Source organism: Bubalus bubalis, chromosome 12, assembly GCF_019923935.1.
Source record: "Bubalus bubalis isolate 160015118507 breed Murrah chromosome 12, NDDB_SH_1, whole genome shotgun sequence".
Classification (NCBI taxonomy): domain Eukaryota; kingdom Metazoa; phylum Chordata; class Mammalia; order Artiodactyla; family Bovidae; genus Bubalus; species Bubalus bubalis.
In genome coordinates this window covers 28,825,961-28,838,813 of record NC_059168.1, presented here as the reverse complement: position 1 = coordinate 28,838,813, position 12,853 = coordinate 28,825,961, and positions in this window count along the sequence as shown.

Below are 12,853 nucleotides of genomic sequence, written 5' to 3'. Positions count from 1 at the left end.
TTCTTTCTTAGTGTTCTTTTCTGTGTTAAAGTGACAAATAAGCTAACTGTCAAACAACAAAGCACATGCATCTAACCCTGACATGTCCTTACAATGGAAGCACTATCAGTAATGAATGAAGTTTTAAGTCTAAGTTTACTAACACAAAAGAATGCAATATATTGTTGAATGAAAAAAAAGAGTGAATGTACAGTTTGATTTCTTATTTGTAAAAACTTAAACTTGTACCGACATTTGTATAGAAAATGTTTTGGGTGATTTCTAAGGCTCTTATCTTTGGTTTGGGGCTTCCTTGGTGGCTCAGATGGTAAAGAATCTGCTTGTAATCCAAGAGACCCAGGTCATCGTTGGTTTAAGATGCCCTACTTAGCAGCAGCAGCAGCTATTCCTTAAACTGAATTCTCCAAGGCCAACTCTAGGGGGCGGTGTTAGTAGCCAAACACACCCCAATCAATTCAGAAACAAGTTCTGCTTGCAGGGTTTGTCTTCTTTAGAATGCTCCCTGGATCATAAAACACACACCTCCTGTCTTGGTTTTCCCAACTGGGTCAGAGAGGCATGTGGAGACCCACTGCTCTCAGCCCTGTCCGCTAAGGGGAACTCAGGCTTCCACAGAGGCAGAAGAGGCTCTGCTCATTAACTGTGTAGGGAACAGCGGGGGACAAGGTCAGCACTGGCCTTGGGACATTGGCCTAAAAGTACTCAGGGAGCATCCATTGTATGCAACTGATGCTGAAGCTGAAACTTCAATACTTTGGCCACCTGATGTGAAGAACTGATTCATTTGAAAAGACCCTGATGCTGGTAAAGATAGAAGGTGGGAGGAGAAGGGGATGACAGAGGATGAGATGGTTGGATGGCATCAGCGACTCAATGGACATGAGTTTGAGTAGGCTCTGGGAGTTGGTGATGGACAGGGAGGCCTGGTGTGCTGCAGTCCATGGGGTCCCAAAGAGTCGGACACTGAGCAACTGAACTGAATAGATTGTATGCTATGCACTCCGCCAGGTGAACAAAGATGAATGAGCTACAGCTGTTGCCCTTAAGGAGCTCAGTGACTGGTAAGAGGGGAGGGGGTGACCCAGAGGAGGAAGGGGAGCCCTGCTTGGGGGAGCTGGGAGACTAGTTCCCTACAGCATCCCTAAGGGATGGTTCCAGAAGCTAATGTTGTAAAGCCTTGACCCTGTTATCTCAAGACACAGGCTTGTGACTGAAGGATAGTCATTTTTACCCCAGATGTGTTAGGAAATAGTGATTTTCTGTGTACGTGCTGCCCCATGTGCACACACACAGATGCACACACAGTCACACACACACAAACTCATGAGCCCAAAGGGAGATGAGAAAAGTCCACTTCCCCGCAGTCTGACTGATCCCTTCAAGGCTCATCCGTACAAACAATGCTGGGTGACTCATCGCTTGTGACTCACAGCCCTGCAGGGCTAAGGTCCTGCCGGCACGGGGCGGACATCTCATTAGCTGTCCTTTCTGTCCTCTGAGATGGACAGTCCCCCTAGCCTGGCCTCTACCTACAAACCAGGTGATCCTGGAGGCAGGGGGCTCGTTAGTGTAGGAAGTGGGGGAGCATCCAAGAGAAACTCTGGGCAATGGGGGTGATGGGAGGGGGTGTTACATTACAAAAGGATTTACGGAAGATGTATTTCAACACTGCATTCCCCACTGGGCATTCAGAATAGGGTATGATTTCCCAAAAAAATCATTTCCTGGCATCTTCTCAGGAATCCATCGATTGTGCAAAGTGAGGTTGGAGTGAGGAATGGTGGGGGGAGCAGAAGAAATTCCCCGTTGAAAAGTCAGAGTGGGCTTTGGACCTTTGGGGTCATTTCCTCCCACCACCTTGATCACCTGTCATCACCTTTACTCCCCTCTGGCTCCCACCTCCTTCCTCCTCATCTGGCCCTGCACTCAGGGCTGGAGACTGAGGGGAGAGGCTGCTCTGGTCCCTGCTGGCAGCTTGATTCCCTTCAGCTACTCCTGAGAACACTGTGCCAGAGAAGCCGATTCCTTCCTCTGCTGCCAGTATTTTTATCAGGCATTCACTGTGGCTCTGCCATGTTCTAGGCTAATGAAGTGAGGGTGGGGGAATGCAAGAGGCCAGACATTCAGCCAGGAGCCAAAGGTCCCATGTGGTGTGCCTAGGGAAGGGCGGTTTTAAATTCTCATCATGGCGTGGAGGTATACAGAAAGGCTGCCATGTGGGGGCCAGGCTTCAGTTCAGAGAAGATGTCACTGCATTCTAGAGCAGGCTTCCACAGTTCTGGGCAACCAGATATTCAGATCCATTGGTCAGTAGCTTGGGAATGTCCCAGATTGGAGGAGAAGGGGGCTTTACCTTTGAGATAGCCATAGGCAATGCTTTCAGGGCATCCCTGATCTAAGAAAGAAGATAGAATTTCTCCCCTTCCTGTTCCCATCCTTCATAACAAGTAATTAACATTGGCAATGGGAACCCAAAGTGGGCAGAGGAATCCAAGGTTTCTGCTAATCCCACTGGGGCCACTCATGAGAAGCCTTAAACGTGGCCTTATTTGTTAGATGATTACAAGGGATAAATGAATCCTTTGATGCTGCTGCTGCTGCTAAGTCGCTTCCGTCGTGTCCGACTCTGTGCAACCCCAGAGACGGCAGCCCACTAGGCTCCTCTGTCCCTGGGATTCTCCAGGCAAGAATACTGGAGTGGGTTGCCATTTCCTTCTCCAGTGCATGAAAGTGAAAAGTGAAAGTGAAGTCGCTCAGTCGTGCCTGACTTTTAGTGACCCCATGGATTGGAGCCTACCAGGCTCCTCTGTCCATGGGATTTTCCAGGCAAGAGTACTGGAGTGGGGTGCCATTGCCTTCTCCGGAATCCTTTGATGAGAAAGTGCTAAATAACAAAAACAATATTATTAATTACAGATCATTTAAGAGACCAGGGGGATTTCCCTGGTGGTCCAGTGGCTAAGACTCCAAGCTCCCAGAGCAGGGGACCTGGGTTCGATCCCTGGTCAGGGAACTATATCCCACATGCTGCAACCAAGAGTTTGCAAGCCTCAACTAAAGGGTCTTGCATGCCGCAATAAAGATCTAATATCCCATGGGCTGCAACCAAGACCCGGAACAGTCAAAGAAATAAATAAAAATAAATTTGTTGCCTATGTTAACGTCTTTGTGCAGATCACAACACACTGAAAATTTCTTAAAGAGATGGGTGTACTAGACCACCTGACCTGCCTCCTGAGAAACTTGTATGCAGGACAAGAAGCAACAGTTAGAACTGGACATGGAACAACAGACTGGTTCCAAATTGGGAAAGGAGTACATCAAGGCTATATATTGTCACCCTGCTTATTTAACTTCTATGCAGAGTACATCAAGTGAAATGCTGGGCTGGATGAAGCACAAGTTGGAATCAAGATTGCCAGGAGAAATAGCAACAACCTCAGATATGCAGATGACACTACTCTAGTGGCAGAAAGTGAAGAGGAACTAAAAAGCCTCTTGATGAGGGTGATTGGTCACAGATTGGTTGGCCGGATGTCAAGGCTGTGTTATCATCGTTCGGTTACTCAGTCGTGTACGACTCTGCCACTCCATGGACTACATAGCACACTAGGCTCCTTTGTCCTCCGCTATCTCTTGAAGTTTGCTCAAACTCATGTTTATTGAGTCAGTGATGCTATCTAACCATCTCATCCTCTGCCATCCCCTTCTCCTTTTGCCCTCAACCTTTCTCAGCCTCAGGTCTTTTCCAGTGAGTCAGTTCTTCATATCAGGTGGCCAAAATACTGGAGCTTCAGCTTCAGCATCAGTCCTTCCAGTGAATATGCAGGGTTGATTTCTTTAGGATTGACTGGTTTGATCTCCTTGTAGTCCAAGGGACTCTCAAGAGTCTTCTCCAGCACCACAGTTCGAAAGCATCAATTCTTAAGCACTCAGCCTTCTTTATGGACCAACTCTCCCATCTGTACGTGACTACTGGAAAAATCATAGCTTTAACTATACAAACCTTTGTCAACAAAGTGATGTCTCTGCTTTTTAATATGCTGTCTAGGTTTATCAAAGCTATAAGGGTGTTCTAAAGACTGGACCATTCCTTCACCCCAGAAACAGGCAGTCTCCTGTAGGGCCAGCTTGGGGGAGGAAACAGAACCACAGGGCGGAAGTGAGGAATGATAAAAAAGGCAGTGGGACTGTTGTGCTGGGGTTGGGGAGGGGAGGGAGAGGATGGAGAGGAAGCTTGGGAATTGGGAAGAAGAAAAGGTACCTTGTCTTCTGGGGTGAAGTTGATGGAAGGGGTCCCAGTATTGTGCCCTAGGGTAGGAAGCAATAGAACAATGTTATGGTATGGAGGCTAGAAATATTGTGTGTTGACTCATGAGGACTGTGGCAGAAGACTGAACTTGTGTAGAAACATGTATATTTCAGATAGACAAGGACAGACAGAAAAGAAACAGAGATCGTGAAAACCTGGAGCAGAAAGAAGTAGGACCTCCTCAACCTCAGAGGGGGCAGTGGGGGGTGCCCCTCCCCCTCTGCCCAGAGAGAGGCTCACAAATGTCTTGGGGGCTGTGGATGTGGTGATTGGGGAGGTGGGGCTGGCATGCGGAGAGGGGTTGGCCTGAAGAGCAGGGAGGGGGATCCAGGCTCCAGAAATGAGGCCCACAGTCTCTCTGTGGACCAGACGTAAGAGCCAGGCTTTACTGTCCCAGCCCCACCTCCTACCCCCACCAATGAACAGTGCATTTACAGCAAAGAGCTGTTTGACTCTTCCTCAGGGTAGTACCCATCAAAGAAGAAGGAATACAACAGCCTCTGCTGGAAAAACTTCCCCCTCCCTTTTCTTGCCTGGTCAGTGCCCTGGGAGGTGAGCGGGGGAGGCTGACCTTGGATCTGGTCAGAAAGGGGGCTGGGCTTCACCCCCATGTTGACCCCCGTCCGCCGGTGGACAAAAGGCCAGGACTCTAGTGTTCATGCTTCATAGAGGTGCATCAAGGCACGTGTTAATCATAAGAGCTCTTCCTGTTATCCAGTGCATGGCCCCACTCTAAGTACTTTGCAGCTGGGCGTTCTCATCACAGCCCTGCTATTCGACCCCCTTTTACAGACTTGAAGGCAGGCACAGAGAGGTGAAGGAACTTGCCTGAGGTCCCAGGGCAGAAGGGGCACAGCTGGACTCCAAGCCTGACAGTCCTGCTGTTTGCTCTCTGGGGCCTGTTCTCCAACCCCAGCTGGTCTGATGGCATCCTCTTCAAGTGGCCTAATGTGTAGCAGATTCTGCCAGACTCAGGACGGGCACCCTGGGGGCTCTAGGATCTGCATCCTGGCTCAGGACCAGAGAAGCCAGCCGGGTAGAGGGGCCTCAGGGGCCCCAGGGTTGGGGTCGGGGGTCAAAGTTAGGATGGGGTTAGACTAAACCAACAGCAAAGGCAGGCCAGTTTGGTCTATAAACAAATAAAAGTGAGCCACAGTGGGGCAGACACATGTCCTGGAGATAGCCCTGCTTTCCTTGTGTGTGTGTGTGTGTGTGTGTGTGTGTGTGTGTGTTTTGAGTGAGTTGCCAAAACACTCCGAACCTGGCCAGTGGAGGTGGACTCTGGGCTGCACCTGACCGTGCTCACTCGGGTCCCTGTGGCCCACAGTATCAGAGGCAGCTGAACATGCTGTAAGCTCCAAAGAGGAACACAAATTCCCCTAGCCCACTGGAGTGGGGGTGCTGGTGGTGGGGAGGAGCCCCTCAAACTCGGGCAGGTACTGAACATCAGAGAGGACCAGGGGGTCTTCTGGGACTTGGCCGAGGAGGCCTGAGAGGTGGGTTCCAGGCCTGGCTGTGCCTCTACCCGTGGGGGTCCTGGGGCCGGTCGCCCCTTGAGCTGCATCAGGGCCCTGGGAACACAGATGCCAGCTTTTGCTCTTGGCAGGATTGTCCTTATCACTGGGACACCTTCCTGGGAGCCCTGCTCAAGCATCTGGGCTCCTGCTGGCTTCTGTGGGCTGGGGCACCCTGACACCCCATCTGAAGCAGGGTTTCTCAACCTTAGCACTGTTGACTTTGGAGGCTGGATAATTCTTTGTGGTAAAGTCCACCCTGTGCATTTCAGGAGGTACAGCACCATACCCACCTTATACCCACTAGATGCCAGTTGCGTCTCCTGTCCCTACAGCCCTAAATGTTTCAGGACTTGACAAATTGTCCCCATTGAGAAGCACAGGTCTAAGGGGAGGGCTCGGGTGTGGAGGAGCCCTGGGATTGGCAGTTGCTGGACTGGTGGGACTGTGAGTGGATCCCTTGATCTCTCCCCAGCTCCTCGAATTTCTGCCCCTTGTCAGGGGAACCAGAACTCCTGGCCACGAGACAGAAGAAGGCAGGAAGCTGTTTGAGACCCAGAAAGCTGTTTTAAGTTGGGTTGGGTAGGCTGGGGTCACAGGCTTTCCCCCCAGGAGAGCACAAGGTGTGAACTGTGTGGTCAGAGAAGGTGGTGGGGAACCCAGGTGTGTTTCCTTTGAGAACAGCTTCCCTGGGTATGCAGAAATCATGCCTGCCCATAACACAAAGCACATCTAACTGGTTGCTGGTACCTTGGGGACCTTCTTTCTCCCAACCACTTGTGATGGCGTCCACTCCTGCTGCCTCTGTCCCCTGGGTGACTGCTGGTTCCACACCCACCAGGCTGTGTCCAGTCCTCCTTACTTCTTCCTGGGCTCCTGCAACAGCTCCCAGTAGCCTTCCCACCTCCACTTGCTCTCACATCCACCCTCTCCCCTGATCTGCTCTCCATGAACAAAAGTGAAAGTTGCTCAGTCGTGTCCGACTCTTTGTGACCCCATGGGCTATACAGTTCATGGAATTCTCTAGGCCAGAATACCGGAGTGGGCAGCCTTTCCCTTCTCCAGGGGATCTTCCCAACCCAGGGATCAATTGAACCCAGGTCTCCTGCATTGCAGGTGGATTCTTCACCAGCTGAGCTATCAGGAAAACCCTGCTCTCCATATTATAGAGGTTTTATCTGAGAAACAGATCTTCACGTCATCTGCCTGAACCCTTCTATGGCTTCCGATGGCCCTCAGGATGAAGCTCTGTTCCCTTAGGCTGCCCGCTCACTAGGCCTTCTTGTTTTGCCCTCTCTACAGCCTCAGCCTCGTCCCTGGTGTTTCTCTCCTCTTTACTGTCACCCCCTTTCAGACTCTTGCACTTCTCACCTGTGCCACTCTTTCACACCTCCGTGCGTCTGCACATTCTATTCCCTCTGCCTGTGCTTTAGTTTACTGAACGCCTATTCACCCTTCAAGACCCAGTTTAGGAAACTTCTCCATTGTGAAACTTTCCCTGACTTCCCTGACCGAGCCATTTGTTTCCTTCCCTGAGCCACTCTCTTACCCTTATCTCAGGGAGGTTTTATTGCCTGTCTCCCCTCCTAGACTAAGCTCCTGGAGAGAAGGTCCTTGAGCTCAATGATGCCCAGCCCAGAGTCAGGCACATGGCATGGCCCAGCCAGTGTTTGTTGAGTTGAATTAGAATTCAGAGGCAGAAAGAGCTTCGGCCCCTGTTACCAAGGCAGAGAGGCCTCTCCCCAAGAAGATGTGACATGCTGAGACAGAAGGGCTGCCTTTCTTACCATGGGAGCTTTGAGGACACCCAAACTTAAACCAACATAGGAATACACGGCAAGTTATTAATGTGGCACCGCTGGTTCCAAAAGAGGAATGTAGAAGAGAAGGAGGAAGGGGTGACGGGGACAAGGTGGTTGGATGGCATCATTGACTCAGTGGACATGAATGTGAGCAAACCCCAGGAGATGGTGAGGGACAGGGAAGCATGGTGTGCTGCAGTCCATGGGGTCACAAAGAGTCAGACATGACTGAGCAACTGAATAAAAACAACAGAACCATGAAGTTGAAAGGGGCTCTGAGATCCAGCGTTCTTGTTTACCAACAAGGAAACCGAAGCTCAGAGAAGTCGGGTGCCCTCCGCAGCACGTCAACTGGGATGAGAATGCAGCCCCTGAAGTTCCAGTTTGGGGGCTGTGACCCTGCCTCCCCAGGAGTAGCCCTGAGTACCCCGGCACAGCAGGAACTGATTCCCAAGGGAGTCAGGACGGGGGTCCTGTGGCAAGTGCCCACTCAGCAGGTCTTCACGGGGGCCAGTCCTCGCCCCTGCTCTATGCCGGGAAGGTGCCAGCACTGGAGCCAGGCAGCTCAGAGGCAGGAAGTCTGTCGGAGGCGACAAGCCAGGATTTACAACAGGAACTGCTGTTTCCTGAGAATGCTGTGTTCCCAGAGGCCTTCCCTCCAGAGCCGCGACCGCCCCACCCACCCTGCACAGTCACCCATTACTGCAGGTTCAGCCTCTGCCTCCAAACCTGCAACCTCGCTCCTGAGGATCCGCAAACCCCCACCAAGGTTGGACCTTGGCCTTGGCTGTCACATCCTCACCCAAAAGTCCTGAAACCTGCTCTGAGTCCTGAGTGACACAGGGCGGTTTGTCAGAGCTGCCTTGGTGTCAAAGGAGCTTGCGTCACAGGACAGGAAAGGCCTGATCCAAGGCCAGGTGCTTTGTTAGAGCCACAGGGCTAGGGACGCATGTGCCCTCGCCAACTCTCCATCACCGCTGCTCTCCATGTCCCCATAGCCTAGCCTCTCACCCCAGTGTCTCCATTTTTCTTGCACTTGTCTCCCTTGCTAAGTTAAAATGCCATTGGGTTTGCGGCAGGGGCCGGGGGTGGGGGGAGTCAAGGAATTGCATGGGCTTTTTGCGTGTAAACTCCCAGGGGCCAAAGACACAATCTGCTATCTCCAGAGGCTCAAGGACATAAACCTTCTTCCTTTTTCTTTCTTCTTTCCTTTTTCTAGTATAGCTGCCACCACCCACTGTCCATGTCACAGTGAGACTGAGGTGGCCATAGGATGGATATCAGGTCAGAGGCCCCAGAAGGATTCAAATCTCTCCCACCCCTCCCAGCCCTCAGAGGAAAAGGTCAAGCAAAGTTGTTCAGTCACTAGTGTTTGACGCTTTGCAACCCCATGGACTGCAGCGCGCCAGGCTTCCCTGTCCTTCACCATTTCTAGAGCACTTTGTTGCTGGCTGGAGCCTTGACCCTAAACCTAGGAACCAATGTGGAACTACCTTTTCCCTCAGAATCAGGGCCCAGAACCTGGACCAAAGGGCCTCCGTACCCCGGCAAGGCCACAGCTAGCTGTCAGGGAAGCAGAGGCCAGCCCAGAAGCAGCAATTGTAACATGTAAGCTGCATGGCCCAGGTGGCCTTCCTGGCATCAGACTCAGGCTCACCTTGTCTGGATGAAGTAGACTTGGGATGGGGGAGAATTGCTGCCTGTGGCTACTTGTAACAAGTGGGGAGAGGGAGACACCTCTTCTAAGGAAAAGCAACCCCTAGGCCTTTACTCTCTGGACTCAGCCCCCACCTGCTGGGTGCTGCGCGGGCTTGGCCTGCAAGGGGCCACACCCTACTGCTCAGTGACCCCGCCTGCTAGCGTACGGACCCCATCTATATCCTCCAGTTGGCCCAGAAGTGTGGTGGGAAGGGACACAGAGAACTTTTTTCCTCTCCAGGCTGAGGGCCACACCCGCACCTCCCTGCCCTGACATGCTTGGAGTTTTACTCCACAGCCTGCTTCCCTGCAGTGACCCAGAGGCTGTTCTCCTTCTACCAAGTTTCCCAGAATCCCTGTGGAGCATCAGGTGCCAGACAACAAAAGCCACTGGCATGGGAGGTGGTGAGGGTTCTGCAGACCCCACCTTCTTTTTGCAGGAGTCCCAGGATGCCTGGTGAGCCCTGGGATTGTGGCATTGTGTCCTCACTGGGCAGCGTCCCTCTCAGGTTTCTCCAGTTGCCCCAAAGTCCTCCAAAACCATCGCTCAGATAAAATAGGGTGGCAAGACAGTTGGTGGAGTGAAAAAGTGGACCCAGCCAGATCTGGGATGCAATCTCTGCTTTCCCACTTCCTGACTGTGAGAACTTGGACAAGTTCCTAGCTCCTTGGGCCTGGGTTTAGGCATCTGCAGGACAGGGGTGCTGTCTTCCAAGGTGACTGGGATCCCACACAACTGCAGGGTGCCTGGCAGCATAAAATGCTCAGTGAGTGGTACCCAAGAGTCACTCTGGATTAGAAACTAGACACACATAATGATAATGATAAAAATGAACATTGAGAGAACACTTACTACATGCAAAACCGAATTCTATTTCATCCAAGAATAGCTCTATGGGGTAGGTACTATCCTTATTCCCATTTTATAGAAGGAACTTGGGGTACAGAGAGGTAAGTAATTTGTTGACGAAGCAGAGCCAGGATTCGAACCAGAGACCTGGACTCCAGAGTGGTTACTTTAGGAAGAGGCATCAAAAAGGACCAGAAGTGAAGCTGGGGTACTAACCAAACATGGCCTGGAGGCTTTTTTGTTCTTCAGGATGGGAACCCCCTGCAACATATGGTACAGATCTCATTAGGGAGGTAGTCCACCCCCTTGACTGCAGACAATGCTCTCTGAGCCCTGCCAGGTGGGTGCTGGGTGGGGAGAGCAGCCTTTCTTGTCTTTCAGGGTCTCTGTTAAAAAAGATCACCTAACTTGTTGCCCAACTCTGATACAGCCCAAACCCATGCATCTGGGGGTAGGGTGTGGGGTGGGGAGTAGGGTCTGGGACTCAGGATATGGAGGGAAGGGTCATCTGCAGCACTTATGCTGCGGATGAGAGCCAGGAGCTGGGATGGCAGTGCTGCTGACTTGCAGAAGATCTCTGCTGGCATGCGGGCCGTGTGAAGGAAAGCTTGTAATTGTAGCCATAAATCAAACACAGACAGAGGAAAAACTGTCAGACTTTGGGGAGTTATTTTGTACAGAAGAGGTGGAAAAATGCAGCTGTGGTGTGAGAGCTAGGCTGGCTGGATGTTGGCAGAGGTGGGATGCATGGGGTCATCATGGAATGGAGGGGGACCCCTGCTCCACAAAGCCTTTACTGTTGCCCTCACTTGCAGGAGGATGAAATAGCCAGTTCTCCAGAGAAGGAGGCTTTTCCTCGTAGGGGCTGTCCTGGGGGACAACTGTGAATCAGCTCGGCTTATCTTTAGCCCTTTTGTTCTCCTCTCTGTGGATCTGAGTTCCGGCCAGGCTACTTATAGCTCTGTGCCCTTCGGCAAGATGCTTAAAGGGAAATGACTCTAAGTATTTGGCGCCTGCTAGGTGCCAACTTCTGGAATTGGCCTCAGCTGGAGTGTAGCATCTTCCTCAGTAATAGAACCTGACTTAATTCAAGCATCCACTTTCCCCCAGCCGGCCATATGCCTCAGCCCAGCTGGGCCTCTCTTTAGTTTTATGTGTTGGGTCCTGATTGGTTCAAGCCAATCACAATGGTTCCATTCCTCTTGCCTGTGAGGGCTGGACATGTGACCCAATTCTGGCCAATGAGATACAAGGAGAAAGTCTATTTGGAATGCTTCAGAAGAAGATTTCTCATTCTCCAAAGAGATCTCTCTTACACCTCCGGATATTGTGCCTGGAACCATTCTAACCATCTACTTACCAGCCCAAGGCTGACAACAGCACCAAGAATAGCCAGGCAGAAAGCTGGAAAGAACCTGGGTCCTTGGTGATGTCACTGAACTGCTAATTGACTCTTGCTGGAGCCAGCCTACCTTGTGATTTCTTGTTATGTAAGGTTGCTTAAGCCGCTTTGAGTTAGGTTTTCTGCTAACAGGTTTTTACCACTTCTTGTTTCACCAAAAAAGCCAAGTGTGTTCTCTTCCCCAGGTTGGAGGGTCCTGTAGCTGGGTTGCTTGGTCCCTGTGGTGTCCATCTCTTTTAGATTTTGCATCTGGTTGTAATCTCCCCATTGTTGGACATGTCTATATGCCATGTATTCTGAACCCCGGTCTTGATTGTCATGCAGCCCTCACATTGACTTGGTGAGGTAGGTGGTCCTGTGGTATTGGTTTCCTCTTATTCATTCTGGTAAGTTAAGGAGGCTTGGGGAATAGCTGAACACATGTCAGCTCTGTGTAAGAAAGACACATAGGTTCTCAGAACCCCTCCACCTGGCCCAGGCCGAGGTCCCTGGAGGAGAACCCATGAGAACAATCTGCACCTCCTAATCTGGAAAACCCAGATTGTGGGGCCAAAGGCTGAGCAGGGGAAGGGGTGGGCAGGGGCCAGGCTGGTAAGCACTGGCCTGAGGGCATCAGCGTGAGAGAGAGAAGGGCTGGGGAGGGCAGCTGGCAGCCAGTAGGGAGGCACACCTGGTGCTCAGAGACCAAAGGTGGGGGCACCAGGCTGAGTCTAGAATGGTAGCTCCCCAGGAACTCTGGGGGCACAAGTGAGGGGCATTTAGGGCAGCTCCTCTCTGAATTGTGTCCTGGGTTTGCCCCATGTTGAGATGGAGTCCAGGGTTAGGGAATCACTTGTCATATGCAAGAAGAGGGCTCTCATGCACAGGACACCTGGACACCTTACTTCCAATGGTGATTGTAATATTTCAAGGGAGTTACCTGCCCTCATCCACTATATCCCTGCCCCACAACAGCTATCTGCCCAGCCAAATATTTATGAGAATGTTCAGCATTGAAGGACAGTAGAGAGTCTTACAGACAAACAAAAGCTACAAGAGTTTAGCATCATTAAATCAGCCTTATATGAGATATTAAAGGGGTTTTTCTAAGTGGAAAAGAAAAATCCACAACTTTAAATAGGAAAATTATGAAAGGAGAAAACAAATATACAGTAAACACTTCTAAAGCTAGTAGAAAGGTTAAAAGACAAAAGTAGTAAAATCATCTATAATAAGAGGTTAAGGGACACATAAAAGATATAAAATATGATATCAAAAACATTAAAAGTAGGGGTG